This window comes from Berghia stephanieae, chromosome 9, assembly GCF_034508935.2.
Source record: "Berghia stephanieae isolate SIO BIC M18660-M18661 chromosome 9, UCSD_Bste_1.3, whole genome shotgun sequence".
NCBI classification, from domain to species: Eukaryota; Metazoa; Mollusca; class Gastropoda; order Nudibranchia; family Aeolidiidae; genus Berghia; species Berghia stephanieae.
The window spans coordinates 20,008,664-20,013,663 of NC_088368.1; the positions used below are offsets into that span (position 1 = coordinate 20,008,664).

Here is a 5,000-nt window from a genome sequence, read left to right on the forward strand (position 1 = left end):
AAAGATTTGTAAAAAAAGATATACCAACAAAAAAAAAGTTTAAAAATAAAACATTTTAAATCAGCCTTCGAGCTGGGTGAACTACGACATGCCCAAAATTTAGTCGAAAATACGAAATTTGGCTGTGAGGGGGGGGGGGGGGGGGAAGGGGGGGGGCGGAAGAGTGAAGAAAGGGGGGGGGGAGAAGGAGATAACTAGAGAGAGAGAGAGAGAGAGAGAGAGAAAGAGAGAGAGAGAGAGGGGGGGAGGGGGTAAATAGAGAAGCAGACAGGCAGACAGACAAAAATACGGACAAACAGAATGTGAGTGTATATATATGCATGTTTATGTGTGTGTTGTAGCGAGTAAGTGAATGAGAGAGAGAGAGAGAGAAAGAGAGAGAGAAAGAGAGAGAGAGAAAGAGAGAGAGAGAGAGAGAGAGAGAGAGAGAGAGAGAGAGAGAGAGAAAGAGGGAGGGTTTAAATAGAAAAGCAGACAGACAAACATAAATACGGACAAACAGAATGTAAAGAGAGAGAGAGAGAGAGAGAGAGAGAGAGAGAGAGAGAGAGAGAGAGAGAGAGAGAGAGAAAGTAAATAATGAATTAAAGTGAGTTGGGTGGGATGGGTGAGATGAGACAGGCGAAAGCAGCAAGTTGGCAAGTAGATTGGGGTAGACAAACATTGGAGGAGTAAATATCCCAGACCTTGACATCTCCAACCTACAATCCAAAGGAAGGACTTAACCCTTTCCATACCAACGACATGAAAATGTGAGGCTTTGTGGTCTAGTGGTATGACACTCGCTTTCGGATCGGAAGGTCCTGGGTTCGAGCCTCGCGCTCCGCGCATAGTTGAGTCCTTGGAAAAGGCTCTTTACTCAAATTCTCTCACCGTACTCAGGTGTAAAATGAGTACCTGGCCGTTAACAGCGTTGTCTTTGTCCAAAAAATTGTAATATCGCCTAACAGACGCCATGTCCCGCCCTACATGTTAAACGTTGCTGTTGACCAGGGACCCCTTGTAAAGCGCTTTGAGCACATTTTGTGGATATTGCGCTATATAAAGCTCAATTTTTAAAAAAACAAAATTTAAATCGTCACATTCGTTAAGATACAACCAACATTTCTCTAATTCAAATTTCTTTTGTACATCATAAAATTTAAAGAAAATGAACATTGTGTTGTAGAGCATGTTTTGCTAAAGAAAGTATGTATCGCAAGAACTTACTGCTATTGTGTTTGAGTGATAAAAATATATTTTTGTGTTAGTTGGGTGTGAAGTTTTGGGGAAAATCCTGAAAGTGGCTGGTAAGGAGAGAGTTAAAGTTGATACATCTGAGTATTAAACAGGTTTATTTGTCGGTTGTTTTATGGAGACGAGCAACATCTTACGGTATACGCCCTATGCAAACCAGCCTTTATAAAGATGAGATCGACATCTAGGAAAAAAAAAACACACCCAAAAAAAAAAACCCCAATCCCCGCCTCCCAAAGAAAAAAAACAAACAAAAAAAAAAAAACAAAAACCAAAAAAAAAACAAAAACATTATGATGCATTCTGATTTCGAGACACCAATAATACGTTAAACAACATGCCATAAATTTAGTTCGTTCGTCGAAAATACGAAACTTTAGCTTTAAAATGTGACCCACCACCTTATTCTGGTACTTACTATGGCAGAATTGGCAAACTGTCCAAACGTGAATTTTTATTTCAAAATGACCAGAAATATAACACGTTAATAATGATTTGATTTTCATAGAATCATAATATTTCTACTGAGTAAAACAAATAAACTGTACCCAAGTTTGATATGTTTGACTATAAAATCAATTTTCAGCTTCTATTTAAATACTGTTTGGAAGCGATGGGTTACAAATAAAAGATTTCATCGGTTGTAAATACTACGGATCTTGTTTTATACTTATAGAGGAGCATGTGGAAAGATTGGATATATGTAGATAGTTATATATAATTTTTATGAGTTTTTTTTTTTTGACAATATCAAATTAAGAAATTAAGAAGGAGCAGGCACCGGTCGGTGTAAGATAAAGATTTGAACAAATGTGTATGACAAGTGCCAGACAAAGCAAGAAAGAAGAATGTGTTGTTTGATACAAGCGAGGGTTTACAGCGTAAAACGAGTACCCTTGTGAAGAATACAACTATCGGGAGCCTTTGTGGTGTAATGACATCACATCTGACCGGTAATCAGAAGGTTTGAGGCTCGATTCCCAGTCGAGGTCGACTGATATTTTGGGATGGGTTTTTTTTTCTTGTATTTTTCTTTCTTTCTTTGTCTGGCACCTTTCATACACACTTGTTCAAATCTTTATTTTTTAATGTGAAAATTAAAGCTTTCTTTTCTGATTGTTATCGCCCCAGATAGTCTCCATTTGCTTGGTGCTTTCCCCAATGGTGTGTCACAAACTCTTGACATTACCAAGTAGTCAACAATAGGGAATACAACATCTTCGAAAAATAACAAAATACCAACCACTGTTGCGGACAACCGTGTCAAATATTTCCCTTTGTCTTTTAACTGATAAAATAATGCTTAAAATGTTTTCATTAATGGCTGAGGAAGGGTTTTGAGTCCGAAACGTTCCATGTATGGTATTTTGTTCTTTTTCGAATGTTAGAATCATTTTTTTTTTCTTGTTGTTGTTCACTATTATTTACAGTCCACAGCTTCTAGCAGCCTAGTATGACTTTGTCTTAACTCACTCAATCCTAGAGATTTTTGCTACTTTTCAAAATTGGAAAAAATGTATTAAAAATGAGCATGTACATAGATAGTTTTATTCAACTACCACTAACATGTAGACATTAAGAACATTAGCTTTGATACTACGCCTATAATTTGTCTCAGAAAAATGAGATAAATAGGCATGGGGTAAAAGTAACCCCGAGTATACTACGGGTATAGTCGGTGTTAGGGTTGAGTGAGTAAACAATGCCCATACAGTCCGACTCTTTCCTTTCAGACTCACCACTCTCCGATGCGACCAATCGTTTACATGAAACGGTATGACGTTAGGGTGATCCCGTCGAATATAATTGGAATTTTAGACCCACTTATACACTTAAAGTTAAAATAAATAGGAGAATAACTTTATTTCAATACATTCTAAAAACTTGAGAATTTCCTTGTTTTGCTCATCTTGACTTGAAATTCCATTTTGTTGGAATAGCTGATTCCGACTGAATCGATGGGTCACAAATCTAACTTTTACACACAACATGCCTGCGATAGAAATAGAATCAGTAGTGCTCACACTTACGTCGTACGTCCGTACACGCACGCGTAGGTACTCAAACACAAAAACACGCGTGCGTACACGCGCGTGTCTACCATCTCCTGTTACATTTACCAACCAGACAAACAGGTAAGAGATAGGTGAGGTGAAGTGAGCCGGAGGTGAAGATGAAATATCATCGGTCGGCACGACGAGACAGATTATAGTATGGCCTTACAACTGGAGTAAGTCGACAATTCTGAGTTTTGAATCATGAAAGGAACCATTGGTAAGGCAAGATATAAGGGGTGTACAGCCGTACTCTGGAAAAACACATATTTACAAATTTGGCCTGAAAACTTGTTCTTCAAATATCAATCGATTTAAATTACCCTCGTCTTGCTTAGTAAAGACTTTCAAACCTGGGACTTCGCGAAGTCGGGACATAATCTACACATTTTTATTTAAATCGCACATCTACCAAAACATAGGAATCAGTTAATACGGCCTGCCAGGTGGTGGTGGTGGTGGTGGCAGCAGCAGTAGTAGTAGTCGTAGTAGTAGTAGTAGTAGTAGTAGTAGTAGTAGTAGTAGTAGTAGTAGTAGTAGTAGTAGTAAGTAGTAGTAGTAGTAGTAGTAGTAGTAGTAGTAGTAGTTAGTAGTAGTAGTTAGTAGTAGTATTAGTAGTAGTAGTGTAGTAGTAGTAGTTAGTAGTAGTAGTAGTAGTAGTAGTAGTAGTAGTAGTAGTATAGTAGTAGTAGTGTAGTTAGTAGTGTAGTAGTAGTAGTAGTAGTAGTAGTAGTAGTAGTAGTAGTAGTAGTAGTAGTAGTAGTAGTAGTAGTAGTAGTAGTAGTAGTAGTAGTAGTAGTAGTAGTAGTAGTAGTAGTAGTAGTAGTAGTAGTAGTAGTAGTAGTAGTAGTAGTGGTAGTCGTTGTAATGTGGTAGTAGCAACCGCACTAATATTTGTTGATGATGATGACGATGATGATGATGATGATGATGATGATGATGATGATGATGATGATGATGATGATGATGATATTTTAATTTTAGTTGCTAAAACAACAACAACAACATTCGAGCACAACAACGTTGATAATCAAACTGCATCTGTTCCTAATAATAATAATAATAATAATAATAATAATAATAATAATAATAATAATAATAATAATAATAATAATAATAATATCCAGATAAGCCGAACTGCTTTCAACTTCATCCCGCAAGCATCCATCCATCCCTCCACCCATCCACCCATCCAGGTGTAGAAAAAGTAATAGTATTGACACACGACTGATAACGTGAGATAAATAAGATAAGCTGCCAGCCTGTTATGGTACCGCCGTTGCCTAGTAGTGCTTATATTGATGGTTCAGGAAGGCATCTCAGTTGTGATAATATATACAAGTAATTTCAAATATTATGTAGTTAGTTACTTTCCGTTGGGAGAAGAAGAAGCACTGTATATTTGTTTGGTTTTTAACTTGGGAAGAAATGCAAGGGATGCCAATAAAGAAGAGGGGAGGGAAAGGAGGGGGAGGGGGGGGGATCTTTAATGTTTCATGATAGATTTCTCTCTCTCTCTCTCTCTCTCTCTCTCTCTCTCACACACACACACACACACACACACACACACAAACTGTCTCGCTCTAACTCTCTCTCTCTCTCTCTCTCTCTCTCTCTCACACACACACACAAACTGTCTCGCTCTCTCTCTCTCTCTCTCTCTCTCTCTCTCTCTCTCTGTGTGTGTGTGTGTGTGTGTGTGTAATTATC

General features: G+C 37.8%; 1 protein-coding gene across 4 annotated transcripts in view; it reads right to left on the bottom strand.

Annotated features, from left to right (window-relative positions):
* Positions 1–5,000, bottom strand: part of LOC144979827 (rap guanine nucleotide exchange factor 1-like) — a 128,290-nt gene that overhangs the window by 80,280 nt on the left and 43,010 nt on the right. The gene's annotated exons all lie outside the window — the stretch shown is intronic.